This window comes from Heterodontus francisci, chromosome 29 (assembly GCF_036365525.1).
Source record: "Heterodontus francisci isolate sHetFra1 chromosome 29, sHetFra1.hap1, whole genome shotgun sequence".
In the NCBI taxonomy this organism is placed as follows: Eukaryota; Metazoa; Chordata; class Chondrichthyes; order Heterodontiformes; family Heterodontidae; genus Heterodontus; species Heterodontus francisci.
In genome coordinates this window covers 11,725,192-11,742,899 of record NC_090399.1, presented here as the reverse complement: position 1 = coordinate 11,742,899, position 17,708 = coordinate 11,725,192, and the positions used below count along the sequence as shown (strand labels likewise).

General features: G+C 43.8%; 1 long non-coding RNA gene across 1 annotated transcript; it reads right to left on the bottom strand.

Moving 5' to 3' along the window:
• Positions 1–4,930: 4,930 nt before the first annotated feature.
• On the bottom strand, positions 4,931–16,700 carry LOC137345927 (uncharacterized). The gene is made up of 3 exons (XR_010968616.1): positions 16,492–16,700; positions 13,178–13,248; positions 4,931–7,390 (listed from the first exon to the last, which is right to left on the bottom strand). It is a non-coding gene; the product is annotated as an uncharacterized lncRNA (long non-coding RNA).
• Between the last annotated feature and the right edge of the window lie 1,008 nt (positions 16,701–17,708).

Below are 17,708 nucleotides of genomic sequence, written 5' to 3'. Positions count from 1 at the left end.
AAAGACTTTTTTATGTAGAATTCTGGGATCTTTTAACTGGCATTTTTGGGAATTGCGATTTCTCCACACCACCAAGTTGTCATATTCCTCATTCTCTATCAGGTGACCTCAGCAACTTCCCATATTTTTGCTGTATTTCTTTTCTCCCGGACCCCAAACTCATATTTCTTTCATGTAGTCTCAGCTGTAATGTTGGGAAAAGTGGCACCAATTCATGCACAGCAAGATCCCAAAAAGAGCAATGTAATAATGGCTGAATCATCTGTTTCTTTTTGCTGTTGTTGGCCGAGGGATAAATATTGGCCTAGGACACCAAAGACACTGAGGACACCTCCTCCTGCTGTCCTTCAAAATAGTGACCAAACCCGGGAGGGGGGTGGGTGGTGCGCGGGGGGGCCTCAGTTTAACATCACATCTGAAAGACGGCACCTCTAACAGTACAGTACTCCCTCAGGACTGCACCCTGGTGAGTCGGCCTGGATGTTGTGACATATTGCCACTCTCTCAGCCCACGTGGAAAAACTTTGCAAACTCCTTTGGTGATCTGCTCGAGGGTTTTCCCGTTTTCTGTTTTTCCACAGCCCTTTTAGTCTCACTGTATTAATGTAATTACTGGCTGACACAATCATCCTTATTTTACTAGTTACTGTGGCAGGTTGAACCTGTTAGACTCTTGTCTTTCAATGGGAAGGTTGTGGCTTCATGTTCCAGTATCACCCTCATCACCCAGATAATGCTGACACTTCAGTGTAATACTGCAGAGGGCGAGAGGGCTGAATAGATTTCTGATGAGCTGCTCAACCAATGCCTTCACCGCCTGGGCAGGCGAGTGTTAAAGATCCTCCGGTTTCAGTGGCAGATGGACAGGGAAATTCTCTGGTCAATATTTATCCCTCAGCCAACACACAAAAGCAGACTAACTGGTCATTATCTGATGTACTGCTGCTGGGAGCTTGCTGTGCACAATTTGACTGCCCACAAAACAGCTCCGGAAGCCACACATTTGGGACAGTCTGAGGCTCTGAAATGTTTATTCTGTCATGAAGCAAAAAGCCCAAAGGCACAACCCACTGTGACACTCCCTGATCATGTGGTAGAGCTGTAAAAAAAAAACCCTGCTTCAGACCTGATCTGTTTCCCTTTCTTCTTTTTACTGCGGTGGGATTAATTTAACTACTGGGCGTGCTCACATTCTCCAAATTAATGTGCCCTTCTGCACTCCCAGCTTGCACTGCCTCAGCAGCGCTGTGATAAGTCTTCACCCAGACTCTGAGTCTGTTCTCAGATGCTTTCTCAATGTTGCAGGATCACTATCAAACATAAACCTAGCAGTCCCTGTTCCTTCTGTCTCCTGTATCTGCCACAGTAGCTGCATGGACATGATAGTGCACTAGGCTAGCAAAAGGGCATGACTTCATATCCCACTACTACTAGCCTTGGTGAGTTGCACTCTACGGTCTGGATTTTGTTTCCAGTCCAACGTTGGGTTCCGCGTGGGGGTGGGGCAGGGTAATGCAGCCAGAGAATCAGAGTAGCATTAGCCGCCATGGAACCTGACGCTGGGATTGCCATACCCGATCTTCCTGGGGGCGGGATAGGCTGACGTCAGCCTTCCTGCCCAGAGGACAATTAAAACCCTGAAGTGGCCTATTGAGGGCCTCTTCCCGCCGCTGGGGTCTTACCAGCAGTGGGAGGGGGCCTCCACTGCACAGGGCGGATATCTTGGAAAATGAGGTGCCCTCCCTGTGGGTTTGGAGGGGGTTCTCCCCTTCGTGGGCAACTTATGGCCCACGGAGGATGCCCCTCCCCCCACCCGGGAAATACTGTACCTCCAGGGATTCCTCTCCCCTTGGACTGAATATCCAGCCCCCCTACCCCCACTCGCCGGGGCCTTCCGACCGGCCTCAGTGACCCTGCCTCACCTACCTCGGGTCTGGGGTGCAAGCACAGGGCCTGGGTCCAAGTTCTCTGCAGTACTGGCACTGGCCACCGCTCCTGGTGGAGCTGTTGACACTATTGAGCTGCCGGGCCTCTTATTGACCGGCAGCTCCTGGGGCGGAATCCCTGTCCCTATTAAGTGTTTAAAGGAACGGGGATCCCACCTCCTTCAACTTTGACTGCCAAAGACCGGAGGATCATTCTGGGGGTCAAAAAAAGTGCAAAGGTGGGGTTCCCCATGACTTTTCAGACTGGCACTGGGAGCCCCACATCCTGCACAAAATCCAGCTCTATAGGTCAGAAGTGCGTGCTTTCAAGTCCCACTTCAGCATAAAGATTAGCTGATGCTTCAGTCCAGTACTGAGGGAGGGCTCGACTGTCGGAGTTAACCCCCTACAATCCTCCAAGTGGCTGCGCTCCTCCATTTCTGGCTTCTTGTGCATCCCAAATTTTAATGGCTCCAGCATTGGCGGCCGTGCCTTCAGCTGTCTCGTCCCTAAGCTCTAGAATTCCAGCCTCCACCCCCTCCCACACCACCGCTCCCTCCCCCACCCGCTCCCCCCACCCCCTCCCCGACCACCCCTACCCAAACCTCTCCTTTGGCCAAGCTTCTGGTCACCTGAGCTAATACCTCCTTCCGTGGACCGGCGCCAAATTTTGCTTGATAATCGCCCCTATAAAGCGCCTTGTGACATCTTAACTGCGTTAAAGATGCTACATAAATGAAAGTTGTTGTTGTTGCTGCTGGTGAGCTGGTTAACTCCACACTTCTAACCAGCAACCCTGCCTGACCTGCTGGGTGTTTCCACCATCCTTCTGTTTCCATTTTCTTGTTTCAGTTTTACACTGTCTGGAATTTTAAAAAATTGTGTATGTGAGGAATTTCAGGCCTGCTTCTTTAAAAGAATAAATTCCCTTGGTTTCACTTTTGGCTGAGCGGAGCTTTGAGTTCCCCATTGAGGAGCTGGAGAGAGCTTGACTGTGAGGGCAAGCAGCCAGTTACCATCTGGTGTCAACAATTGTCTTCCTCCCCCGCATAGCGCCTTTCACATCAGGATATCCCAAAGCACTTTACAACCAATTAAGTACATTTGTACTGAAGAGCAATCATTGTTGAAATGTAAGGAAATTCTGTGCTATTAATACTTTCTAATATTTTGTAACCTTAAACTCAGAGCCTGGTCATACAAGAGAGAGGTGAGGAAACACCTTTCCCTGCAAAGGATGGCAGAAGTGTGGAGCTCTCTCCCTCAAAAAGCAGGAAGTGCTAGCTTAACTAATAATCTTAAATCTAAGATTGCTAGTTTTTTTTTCTCTAGCCAGGGGTGTTAAAGGAAATGGAGCCAATGATGGTATCAGGTCACAGAGCAGCCATGACCTCATTGATTGGTGGAACTGGCACGATGGGCTGAATGGCCTCCTCCTGTTCCGATGTTCCTGAAGCAGCGATTGACACCCAGACCCGGATATAAAAACAGGCCTATTCAGTATGTTGACAGGATGTGAGTTCCAGATCCACACCATCCTCTGGGTGAAAACAATTACTCCTCAACTGTCCTCTAATCCTTCCACCAATTACATTAAATCTTGCTCCCTGGTTATTGACTTCTCTGCTAAGGGAAATAGGTCCTTCCTATCCACTCTATCTAGGCCCCTCATAATTATATACTTCTGCATTAAATCTCCCTTCAGCCTCCTCTGCTCCAAAGAAAACAATCCCAGCCTATCCAATCTTTCCTCAAAGATAGAATTCTTCAATCCTGGCAAAACCCTCATAAATCTCATCTGTACACGTTCTAGGTGTGATCACATCCTGTAATGTGTGACTAGAAGTGCGTGCAGTACTCTAGCTGTGGCATGATGTTTTATACTGTTCGAGCCTAACTTTCCTCCTCTTAAATTCTGTGCCTCAGCTAATAAAGGCAAGGATCCCATATGCCTTCTTGACAACCTTATCCACCTGTCCAGCCACCTTCAGGGATCTGTAGACATGCACTCCAAGGTCTCTCTGTTCCTCTGTACTTCTCAGAAAAATAACATTTATTGTGTATTCCTTGCCTTGTTTGTCTTCCCCAACAAATGCATCAGGTCACATTTCTCCAGATTGAATTCCATTTGCCACTTTTCTGCCCACCTGACCAGTCCATTGACACAAGCCTATTCTGTAGTTTGCTTCCTCACGATTAACAACACAGTCAATTTTTGCATCATCTGTAAACTTCTTAATCTTGCACCCTACATTTAAGTCTAAATCATTGACAGATACAAGGAAAGGCAAGGGATCTAATACTAGGCCCTACAAAACCCCATTGGAAACAGCCTTTCAGTCACAAAAACACCTATTGACCATTGCCCTTTGTTTCCTGCCTCTGAGCCAATATTGGATCCAACTTGCTCCTCTGCCTTGGATCCCATGAGGTTTTACTTTCCTTACCAGTCTGCCACGTGGGACCTTGTCAAAAACCTTCCTAAAATCCACGTAGACTACATAAGACGCACTACTACTACCCTCATTGAATCTCCCCTTGTTATCTTCACAAAAACTTCAATCAAGTCAGTCAGACATGATCTCCCCTTAACAAACCTGTGCTGACTGTGCTTGATTAATCCATGTCTCTCTAAATGTTGAGTAATACTGTCCCTCAGAATTTTTCCCAATAATTTGCCCACCGCTGAGGTTAGGTAAACTGGCCTGTAATTACTCAGTCGATCCCTTTCTCCCTTTTTGAACAACAGTGCAATGTTAGCAGACCTCCAGTCCTGTAGCCAGAGAGGATTGGAAAATGAAGGTCAGTGCCTCTATTATTTACTCCCTTTCTTCTCTTAAGAGCCTGGGGTACCTTTCATCTGGGCCTGGTGATATATTTACTTTCAAAGATGCTATTTCCTCTCTGTAAGCAAGATTGTAGGAGATAGTGTGAGAAACGTAGCCCACTTGATAATAATTTACACCAAGTCAAACTCTGAAGAAGTAAATTTATTTAACGTTCTTGCAAGATCGGGTGTCCTACAAGCAGGCACACCGATCAACATATTCAGTTCATGTTTATACAATACAAATCCATTTGTCCACGCCTTTATTTTACATTATTGGTTATAACGTATTATGACACTAACCTATCCTATGGTTGCTCCAGTCTCCTCCTCTGTTTACTTCTCCCCCTACTCTAACTTTCTAGCCCCTAACTCTTGTTTTTGTTTTACCTTATTTGGCTCTCCATTGTGTGTTTTAACTTGCAGCTGTCAGCCTTTATCTTCGTGGGGCAGTTTCTTATTCACTACATCCTTTGTTCTAACTCTTGCTGTTTCTCTTTTATCTGCCTAAGCACAATTTTTAAGTGATGTACTGTCCCAAGGTCTGTACTTACATACCCTTATCAGTTCTCTTTTTCAGTGATTTCATTATGTTGTGTACAAATGATTTCTTGGTAACTTTCCACAAGCTGAAGAAACAACATTTCAGTATTTCTTATTCTCACAATTCCCCCTTTTCTTTTACTTAATCCTTGTTATTTTCTACATACTGCGGAGGGTTCTCATATGTCCTCTCAAATCCTCTGAGCATTATTTCAGCCGCCTTTTCAATGTCTGTATTTCCGTTGATACTATCCACTTTGTCATTACCTAACAGGTACATACTCTCTTCCTGGCCTCTTTGTATTGACATCTGCTTCGTCAAAGCTGTCTCAATCTATCGCTGTGTCAGCCCTCTTACACAAGGAATAATACAACACCCGATGGTTATTAGTATTCCGACAACCATGATCAGGGAGGTAAAAACCGAGATTATCATGCCTTTCCATTTTCCAAACCAGGATTCAAGCCACCCCGTCAGGGAAGTGTCTGCTCCTGAATTTTCGGCCATCTCCTCTGCTAAAGTTGTTAACCCTTGCAGTGCTCGGGTGATTGAACCATCGGGTGCTGTGTTATTTGGGATAAATGTGCAACATTTCCCTCCTAACATTATACACACGCCTCCTTTTTCTGCTAAGATCATATCTAGAGCCAGTCGATTTTCCCAAGCCATTCTACTAGTGGCATCTAATTGTTCAGCTGTACCTTTTACCGCATCTCTAGTATAATTTATAAATCTTTGTTGGTTGTAATAAATATAATTTATCCAATCTACATTTTTGTTAATAGTGACCCACTAAAACAAAGACTCGAAACCGGCGGTTATTTGTTTTCGGGCCTTGAATTCATCAGGTACCCCTCTTGGGACCCCTATGAAATCCATGTATACCCGGTCGTCAAAAGAGTTCGCTATTGCTTCCCTTTTACCCCTTTCCCTCGTTATTATCTTTTGTTTCTCAAATGCCAAGGTGAATGGTATTGCCAATTGAACAATTGCGCACGTCCCCTTCCACTGGGAGGGTAGGGTCTGTCTCAGGATTTTTCCTCCGCAATACCACCATAAATCCGCTCTGGGGACATTCAATGATGAGTAGTTCCCTCCCCTGACTCTTCCAGTTACGTCCTCAGTCTCTATGCATGACTTCAACTCTCCCATATTTCTGGTTAGCTCCGCACCGTGTCGACATACGCATGATGTGTGATTCACACTGGTGGCTAAAAATGAAGGGGGAGTCCTTGAATCTTTTTTCTCTGGGGGAGGGAACATTATTGACAAGGATATGCAAGTTTGAATACCCCAAGCCGTCTTATCCTGATATAGGGCTAACATGCATTCCATGCCCTTTCGGTCACGCTCCCACCCCAGCGGGAAAGGTACTACTTGAGCTATCGGTCTACCAGATGCACAAGCATAGCAATTGTTTTTGTTCAAACTTTTTACAGGTAATTTTATCCATTCTACCCAGGCATTTGTGTCCCCGTAACCGGTTTCTATCTCAATTGTCTTTCTCAAGTCCTTCACCTCTATTATTTTTGCTATGTTAGGATCGTTATGAGAGGTCCCTTTTAGTTTGTTAGATGGTTTACCAGTCTTATCTATTGTTACCTGAAAACAACATTTTAATTCACCTTTCTTTTTCCCTTCTCTAACTGTTACTCCAAACACCTTGTTGTCTAATTGGAAGTGGGTAATACAAAAACATCCAACCCATTTTATTTCCTGGCTACTTTTGAAAAGAAAGAGAGAAGGCACACAATATTACAGACAGTATTTCCGCGCTCGCGCCGTTATATTAAAAAAAAGTTCGTTACTCAAAGTCTTTTTAGCTTTATTTTCAATGGTTCTTCTGTTAATTCGGTTGTCCAAGTTCCTTCCTCGGCCGGGGGTTGTACCGGCCCCTTGATTCTTGTGTAGTGGGTCCAACCTCTTTCTGCCGTTCTTATGGCTGTTTCAGTGGTTAGGAGAGTCTGGTATGGTCTTTCCCAGTTCAGTTGTAGTTTAGTCTCTTTCCACGATTTCACCAGAACCCAATCTCCTGGTTGGATCTTGTGCACTGCAAATTCGAGAGGCGGTGTCTGTGCTAACAGGCCTTGCTTCCTGAGGAATGACAATGAGGAAGACAACGCCAGTATATAGTTCTTTAGAAACGAATCTGTGCTAACAGGCCTTGCTTCCTGAGGAATGACAATGAGGAAGACAACGCCAGTATATAGTTCTTTAGAAACGAATCTGTGCTAACAGGCCTTGCTTCCTGAGGAATGACAATGAGGAAGACAACGCCAGTATATAGTCCTTTAGAAACGAATCTGTGCTAACAGGCCTTGCTTCCTGAGGAATGACAATGAGGAAGACAACGCCAGTATATAGTTCTTTAGAAACGAATCTGTGCTAACAGGCCTTGCTTCCTGAGGAATGACAATGAGGAAGACAACGCCAGTATATAGTTCTTTAGAAACGAATCTTTAGTTTCTAAGGTTGGCATCTTGCCCCTGGTTCCCATATAGGGTAATCCGAATAGCATTTCATAGGGGGACAGTCCCACATCTTTTCTAGGGGCTGTCCGAATTCTGAGTATCGCTATAGGTAAACATTTTGTCCAGGGTAACCTTGTTTCAAGTATCAGTTTGGACAGGTGTTTCTTTAAGGTCTGATTCATTCTTTCCACCCCCCCTGAAGAGGGAGGGTGCCAAGGGGTATGGAAGTCCCATTGGATTCCCAATCCCCTAACTATTTCTTGTAATAGCTTCGAGGTAAAATGACTTCCTTGGTCTGAAGTGCTGTGGCTGCCACAGCTTGCACACACTCTGGCCATCCCTTTTAGCTATTTCATTGTGGTTTCTGCCACTTAAAATCAAAGCTCAGCAAAGCTACTATTCCTAACTTGGCTATATTTCCCATTAAGCATTGTGCCATGCCTTTCTGCTCACTTCCACATTCCCCCCTTTTATCATTCTATGATAACCGTCTCTCTCTACTGATCAACTTATATATGATTATTTATATTCACTAGGATTATGTGGATCTATTTACTCAAATAACATTTAAACAGTATAATATAAAAGCAAATATAAAAAAAACTCAGCAACTGCTGAATCAGAAGGGTAGGCTGAGCCACCCTCTAACAAGGGGGCGTGTATTTGCCTGGTCGGTATGTTTTTCATTCTAACTTTTCCCTAGGATTGTCATGTCTGGGTGATAAGAAGAGTGCTGTTGAAGTACAATGTCTCTCTCTCTCTCTCTGTACCAGCTGCAAGGCCAAGTTGCCTCTGCAGCCCTGAAGTTATGAAGTCATTTCTGATAAGCTGTCCCTCCCTGCAGCACTGAAGCTAGCTTGTTAGCAATACATGACTGATTAATTGTTTCATCTTAAATGTTCCCATGTAATTCTGTTCTTAAAAATTCTAAAATCTAAATTCTGTTCTCACAGTCCCCCCTTTGATTCTTCAAAACATTTTTAAAAATCAATCCCTTGATCCCACCTAGGTGCCTTTAATGGTCTCTATTTGTCTAGAAACAGCCTTCAACACCCAGAGGGGTCGCACTCAATATGTCGCCTGCTTGTGCCATAAGAGGGGCCTGCGGTAACTCTGTAAAGGCATACGTTTTGCAGGGGCTTCAAATTCTCGACAGGAGCGAGAGTAACAGGGTAGTGGTTATGGGGGACTTTAACTTTCCAAATATTGACTGGAAATACTATAGTTCGAGTACTTTAGATGGGTCTGTTTTTGTCCAGTGTGTGCAGGAGGGTTTTCTGACACAGTATGTGGACAGGCCAACCAGGGGCGATGCCACATTGGATTTGGTACTGGGTAATGAACCCGGCCAGGTGTTCGATTTAGATGTAGGTGAGCACTTTGGCGATAGTGATCACAATTCGGTTAGGTTTACCTTAGCGATGGACAGGGACAGGTATATACCGCAGGGCAAGAATTATAGCTGGGGGAAAGGAAATTATGACGCGATTAGGCAAGATTTAGGATGTGTAGGATGGGGAAGGAAACTGCAGGGGATGGGCACAAACGAAATGTGGAGCTTATTCAAGGAGCAGCTAATGCGTGTCCTTGATAAGTATGTACCTGTCAGGCAGGGAGGAAGTTGTCGAGCAAGGGAGCCGTGGTTTACTCAAGAAGTTGAAGCGCTTGTCAAGAGGAAGAGGGCGGCTTATGTTAGGATGAGACGTGAAGGCTCAGTTAGGGCGCTTGGGAGTTACAAGCTAGCCAGGAAGGATCTAAAGGGAGGGCTAAGAAGAGCAAGGAGAGGACACGAGAAGTCATTGGCGGATAGGATCAAAGAAAACCCTAAGGCTTTCTATAGGTATATCAGGAATAAACGAATGATAAGAGTTAGAACAGGGCCAATCAAGGATAGTAGTGGGAAGTTGTGTGCGGAATCAGAGGAGATAGGGGAAGCGTTAAATGAATATTTTTCGTCAGTATTTACAGTAGAGAAAGAAAATGTTGCCGAGGAGATTACTGAGATACAGCCTACTAGGCTAGATGGGATTGAGATTCACAAGGAGGAGGTGTTAGCAATTTTGGAAAGAGTGAAAATAGATAAGTCCCCTGGGCCAGATGGGATTTATCCTAGGATTCTCTGGGAAGCCAGGGAGGAGATTGCAGAGCCGTTGTTGTTGATCTTTAAGTCGTCATTGTCGACAGGAGTAGTGCCGGAGGACTGGAGGATAGCAAATGTTGTCCCCTTGTTCAAGAAGGGGAGTAGAGACAGCCCTGGTAATTATAGACCTGTGAGCCTTACTTCGGTTGTGGGTAAAATGTTGGAAAAGGTTATAAGAGACAGGATTTATAATCATCTTGAAAAGAATAAGTTCATTTGCGATAGTCAGCACGGTTTTGTGAAAGGTAGGTCGTGCCTCACAAACCTTATTGAGTTTTTCGAGAAGGTGACCAAACAGGTGGATGAGGGTAAAGCCGTGGATGTGGTGTATATGGATTTCAGTAAGGCATTTGATAAGGTTCCCCACGGTAGGCTATTGCAGAAAATACGCAAGTATGGGGTTGAAGGTGATTTAGAGCTTTGGATCAGAAATTGGCTAGCTGAAAGAAGACAGAGGGTGGTGGTTGATGGCAAATGTTCATCCTGGAGTTTAGTTACTAGTGGTGTACCGCAAGGTTCTGTTTTGGGGCCACTGCTGTTTGTCATTTTTATAAACGACCTGGATGAGGGTGTAGAAGGGTGGGTTAGTAAATTTGCGGATGACACGAAGGTCGGTGGAGTTGTGGATAGTGTCGAAGGGTGTTGTAGGGTACAGAGGGACATAGATAGGCTGCAGAGCTGGGCTGAGAGATGGCAAATGGAGTTTAATGCGGAGAAGTGTGAGGTGATTCACTTTGGAAGGAGTAACAGCAATGCAGAGTACTGGGCTAATGGGAAGATTCTTGGTAGTGTAGATGAGCAGAGAGATCTTGGTATCCAGGTACATAAATCCCTGAAAGTTGCTACCCAGGTTAATAGGGCTGTTAAGAAGGCATATGGTGTGTTAGCCTTTATTAGTAGGGGGATCGAGTTTCAGAGCCACGGGGTCATGATGCAGCTGTACAAATCTCTGGTGAGGCCGCACCTGGAGTATTGCGTGCAGTTCTGGTCACCGCATTATAGGAAGGATGTCGAAGCTTTGGAAAGGGTGCAGAGGAGATTTACTAGGATGTTGCCTGGTATGGAAGGAAGGTCTTACGAGGAAAGGCTGAGGGACTTGGGGTTGTTTTCGTTAGAGAGAAGGAGGAGGAGAGGTGACTTAATAGAGACATACAAGATAATCAGAGGGTTAGATAGGGTGGATAGTGAGAGTCTTTTTCCTCGGATGAGGATGGCAAACACGAGGGGACATAGCTTTAAGTTGAGGGGTGAAAGATATAGGACAGATGTCAGAGGTAGTTTCTTTACTCAGAGAGTAGTAGGGGTGTGGAACGCCCTGCCTGCAACAGTAGTAGACTCGCCAACTTTAAGGGCATTTAAGTGGTCATTGGATAGACATATGGATGTAAATGGAATAGTGTAGGTCAGATGATCGGCGCAACATCGAGGGCCGAAGGGCCTGTACTGCGCTGTAATATTCTAATTCTAATTCTAATTCTAATACTTGTTTACAACAATGCCTTTTACTATCAGATTTCTAAGGTCTTTCATCTGGCCCCGATGGTCGATATTATTGTTCTGCCACTGCGGGTCTTGATTAGGGTATTTTTGTTCAGCTGGTTCGTTTCCCCCTACCCCGGGAGGGTTTTCTCTTTCCCAAATTTTCAGGGGTCTTCTACGAGGACTTTCATTTCCTTTTTAAACACTCTTACCTCTCCTGACGTTAATGGTGCACTAACAAATCCAATTTCATTATTTCCTATTGGTACCTTTCTCAAGGGCATCATTGTCTTAGGAGACTCTCTGTCTCTATCGTCGTCGTTATCGTCGGGTTTAGGGGTGGTCCTTCTTGCTGTCCTTAGATCATATTTGGGTCTTTTTCTCCTTGGTTTTTGACTCTAAATCCCAATACTCCAACATCCGTCCCAATGGACTTTCTGGAGGGATGTTGCCGGCAGACTTTCCTTGTCTCCCATCGTCTTCCTTTTTAGACGATTTATTTCCCATGGTTAACTGAAGGGTCTTGTACCCTACGGTATTCACCTCCTAGCTGAAGGGTCTTATAACTTACGGTATTCACCTCCTAACTGAAGGGTCTTGTACCCTACGGTATTCACCTCCTAGCTGAAGGGTCTTATACCTTACGGTATTCACCTCCTAACTGAAGGGTCTTATACCTTACGGTATTCACCTCCTAACTGAAGGCTTTTATACCCGGCAGTATTCACCTCCTAACTGAAGGGTCTTGTACCCTACGGTATTCACCTCCTAGCTGAAGGGTCTTATACCTTACGGTATTCACCTCCTAACTGAAGGGTCTTATACCATACAGTACTCACCTCCTGCTGAAGGGTCTTATACTGCCCCACAGTATTCACCTCCTAACTGAAGGGTCTTGTACCCTACGGTATTCACCTCCTAGCTCAAGGGTCTTATACCTTACGGTATTCACCTCCTAACTGAAGGGTCTTATACCATACAGTACTCACCTCCTAGCTGAAGGGTCTTATACTGCAGGACTGTAAAATTCACTCCTCAAGGACTTTTAGTACTTAGAAGGTCTTATCCTACAGTTAACCATAAGTCACCAAGATAATACTTAAAAGTCGTTTTTCTTACCTTGGTCCGTGCACGGAGTTTTCTGACTTCACATGTGTACCTGCCGCACTAAATACTCGATCAGAGTGACTTCCCTAGGATCGTTTTCAGTCAATTACTCGGGTCCGCTACCAACGAGAGAAACGAGACCGTTTTTAAATTAACGGGACGCGTCTTCTCGTCTGTCGTCGGCCGCGGTCCCGGCAATGATGAAGAGATCCCGGACGAGCCCCCAATTGTGAGAAACGTAGCCCACTTGATAATAATTTACACCAAGTCAAACTCTGAAGAAGTAAGTTTATTTAACGTTCTTGCAAGATCGGGTGTCCTACAAGCAGGCACACCGATCAACATATTCAGTTCATGTTTCTACAATACAAATCCATTTGTCCACGCCTTTATTTTACATTATTGGTTCTAACGTATTATGACACTAACCTATCCTATGGTTGCTACAGTCTCCTCCTCTGTTTACTTCTCCCCCTACTCTAACTTTCTAGCCCCTAACTCTTGTTTTTGTTTTACCTTATTTGGCTCTCCATTGTGTGTTTTAACTTGCAGCTGTCAGCCTTTATCTTAGTGGGGCAGTTTCTTATTCACTACATCCTTTGTTCTAACTCTTGCTGTTTCTATTTTATCTGCCTAAGCACAATTTTTAAGTGATGTACTGTCCCAAGGTCTGTACTTACGTACCCTTATCAGTTCTCTTTTTCAGTGATTTCATTATGTTGTGTCCAAATGACTTCTTGGTAACTTTCCACAAGCTGTAGAAACAACATTTCAGTATTTCTTATTCTCACAATAGTAGTGGTAGGAGGGTGGCATGGAGCATCAACACTGGTTGGGCTGAATGGCCTGTTTCTGTGCTGCAAATTCTATGTAAATATTTATGGTCTCAGTGATGACTTCCAGCAACATCTATATCAAACCAAGACGTTATTGGATATAGCATGTGATTGTCTGACCAAACATTCACATGAACTTCCTCTCTCTGCTATTCAAATAACAGTTTGAAGCTGCTTAACATAATAGACAAAGGAATTCACAAGGGAGATTTAGATGAGATAATATCCTGGGTGTGCTGTGTTAATAATCTTCAAGTAAACAAGCTTTTAAAATTCCTGCCTCTGAGTTTCAGTTGATACAAAAACAATTCTGTCATTTGATAGAGAATGAGATCATTCTTAAATGATTCCACGGGATTTCCCATCTGGAGTGATTTACATTCCATACATTTTCTCCTTCCCCTTCCTCCTACTATTTTACTTAGATGAGATTGACAGTGTTGGTTTCTTTGCCTAATATGTTTGCCTCAAATAGATTGCGTCAATTTCCTTGGCTGATGGAACTGAATCTGGCCCAATGAGAAGGAAGAGTCAGTCAAGTGTTTATCTGGAGTGCAAAGACTAGTAGAAACAGTGGGAGATATCTGGGAAGACAGACCAACAAAAAAGCTAACGTCCATCTTAAACAATGCGGTCAGGTTGTTCAATGACATATTTCTATGATTTATTCGCCATGTAAACACAATTGCTCCATTTACACATTGTAATTTTTTAATGATGAGTCTTCAGAAAGTATTGCAATATTCCAATTTCCAATTCTTGATAACTAAGTCTGTTCACAGGCCACTCTCTTCATTAACAACAACTAAAACTTGTATTTATATAGCACCTATGAGGAGTAAAACATCCCAAAGGAATTCACAGGAGTGTTATAGGAATAATTTGACAATGAGTAAGGAGATATTAGTTCACTGAAAACTTGTCCGAAAAAGGCAGGTTTTAAGGAGCGTCTCAAAGGAAGAGAGAGATGGGAAGAGGTTAAGGGAAAGAATTCCATAGCTTAGGGCTTAGGCAGCTGAGGTTCGACCACTTATGGTCGACGGATGAAATCAGGGTTCAGCAAGAGGCCAGAATTGGAGGAGTGCAGAGATCTCAGAGGACTGTAGGGGTGAAGGAGGTTACTGAGATAGGGAGGGGGTGAGACAGTGGTGGGATCGGAACAGTCAGTATGCCACCATCACTGAATGAAACCTGGACGATCCATTGCTTTACATCGAAACTCTCTAAAGCCCTCGACTAAATTCCAGCTTGAAACTCACTCCCAAGTATCTGCTCTGCCATTGATAAACCATCTGAACTCCTTGATGAGATTCCAGTATGTAACTCATTGCCAGATATCTGTTATTCTAAACATGAACCATTTGAACCTCCAGATTAAATTTCCAACTGTAACTCACTCCTGGGTATGTTTTACACATAAAACCTGTTATAATGCCCTGTAAGATTGCAGCGTGTGAAATACTCCTGGATATCCATTATTCCAAACATAAATAGATAAATCTACTGACCCTTCTATTATTTTGTGCTCCAGTTGATGAACCCATTCCCATTATTGCAAACCAAACAAACAATTCCAAATCATTCCAAAAACATAGACTCCCACTGAATCATTGTATAGATTCCGACTGCAACAGGTCATTCCTAGCCATGCCAACTTTTTTTATTCCTTTCATGGGATGCCGCTGGCAAGGCCAGAATTGGTTTCCCACCCCTAATTGCTATTGAGGAGGTGGTGGGCCACCTTCTTGAACCAACACCCACAGTGCTGTTTGGGAGGGAGCTCCAGGATTTTGACCCAATGACAGTGAAGGAATGGTGATGTATTTCCAGGTCAGGTTGGTGTGTGACTTGGAGGGAGCTTGCATTTAGTGGTGTTGCCATGCATCTGTTGCCCTTGTCCTTCTCGGTGTTAGAGGTTGCAGGTTTGGAAGATGCTGTCAAAGGAGCTTTGATGAGTTGCTGCAGTGCACCTTGTAAATGGTACACACTGCTGCCACTGTGCAGCGGTGGTGGAGGGAGTGAAATGTTTAAGATGGTGGATGGGGTGCCAATCAAGCGGGCTGTTTTGTCCTGGATGGTGTCAAGCTTCTTGAGTGTTGTGAAACCACACTCATCCAAGCAAGTGGAATGTATTCCAACACATGCCTAACTGGTGCTTTGTAGATAGTGGACAGAAATAAAAACAAAAAATTCTGGAAATACTCAGCAGGTCAGGCAGCATCTGTGGAGAGAGAAGCAGAGTTAATCTTTCAGATCTGTGACCTTTCATCAGAACTGGCAAAGGTTAGCAAAGTATTATGTTTAAAGCAAAGTGAAGGGTGGGGGTGAGGAAGAGAACAAAAGGGAAGGTGTGTGATAGGGCAGGAGAGATTAAATAACAAAGGTGTCATGGGACAAAGGCGAAGACAGTGTTAATAGTTGTGGTGAAAGACAAAGCATCAGTCCAGAGAGAGTGTTAATGGTGGAATAATGAGCAGCTCTGTCCAAAAGCACAACATGAAAAACTAAGTTTAAGGCAGACATATGGTTAAAAAAAATTTTAAAATTAAAGAAAATAATTATTATTTTTTTAAAAAGGCCAGTCATGCTCTGAAGTCGTTGAACTCAATGTTTAAGGTGGCGGACAGACTTTGGGGAGTCAGGAGGTGAATTACTCATTGCAGGACTCCTAGCCTCTGACCTGCTCTTGTAGCCACGGTATTTATATGGCTACTCCAGTTCAGTTTCTGTTCAATGGTAGCCCCTAGGATGTTGATAGTGGGGGATTCAGCGATGGTAATGCCATTGAATGTCAAGGGGAGATGGTTAGATTCCCTCTTGTTGGAGATGGTAGATGGTCATTGCCTGGCACTTGTCTGGTGCGAATGTTACTTCCCACTTATCAGCCCAAGCCTGTATGTTGTCCAGGTCTTGCTGCATTTCTACAAGGACTGCTTCAGTATCTGAGGAATCATGAATGGTGCTGAACATTATGCAATCTTTCAGCTCCAGCAGTGGCTACTCTGTGGCCCAGTTTGAGCAGCTGAGCTTTATTCTGCACTTCTACAATATGTTAAACAGCTCTTCCAATAGGCCTTATGTCCCCCCGCAGTGTTCATGACTTCTACACCCTGCCCTGTTCCAGGCATCGTGTTTTCACCGTGTCCTTCTATTGAAACTTACCAACGGCTCCTGACAAGACAGTCAATGATCTCCTCAATAAGTTTAACAGATGATTAATTGCAGGCGTGCGGGGTTCCCGATCCCTCCCTCCCACCATGTTCCGGAGGCGGCGGGACCCAGTGATGACCTCTGAGAACGTGGGTGTCAAATCACACTTGCTCCCATACCCATAGGGCTTTAAAAATCCAGCCTCTAATATTTTATTGGACTGAGAACCAGCCCTTACAGAAAAAGCTAGTTGTGGCAAAAACTGCATTTTGCATTTAGCAGCTTTCCGGCTGTTTTAACCTTTGGTTTTTCAGCTCAGAGTAATCTCGACAGGATCACTGCACCCAGGAATTTGTTAAGAGTTCCTTTTTGAGCGGTTTAATTTGCTAAAATTTGGTCTTGATTTACATAAGCTGTGGTATATATTCCAGAAGGTCATTTGAGGTCATTAGTTCCGAGGCTATTAATACTTACCAGGAGATTATCGGAAGAAACATTTTCCGTTTTGATAATTCCGTGCCTGTCAATCTCTATTGGATCATCTTTGAAAAAAAAGCACCTCATGATTTATGTATTAATATTTTTGATTTTGAAGTTTGTCTTTATTTATGGAACAATGGGGTGAGCATTTCAAACCTTCCCACTCCTACTGAAACAGCTCACTCCCTTTAATATAGAATACTACTCGAATAACTCACTCCCATTGTATATACTACTGAAACATCTCACTGCCAAAATATAGAATACTCCGAGAATAATTCACTCCCATTGCATATACTACTGAAACATCTCACTCTCAAAATATAGAATAATCTGAGAATAATTCACTCCCATCGTACACACTACTGAAACATCTCACTCTCAAAATATAGAATACTCCAAGAATAATTCACTCCCATTGTATATACTACTGAAACATCTCACTCTCAAAATATAGAATACTCCGAGAATAATTCACTCCCATTGTATATACTACTGAAACATCTCACTCTCAAAATATAGAATACTCCAAGAATAATTCACTCCCATTGTATATACTACTGAAACATCTCACTCCTATAGTATAGAATACTCCGAGAATAATTCACTCCCATTGTATATACTACTGAAACATCTCACTGCCAAAATATAGAATACTCCAAGAATAATTCACTCCCATTGTATATACTACTGAAACATCTCACTCCTATAGTATAGAATACTCCGAGAATAATTCACTCCCATTGTAT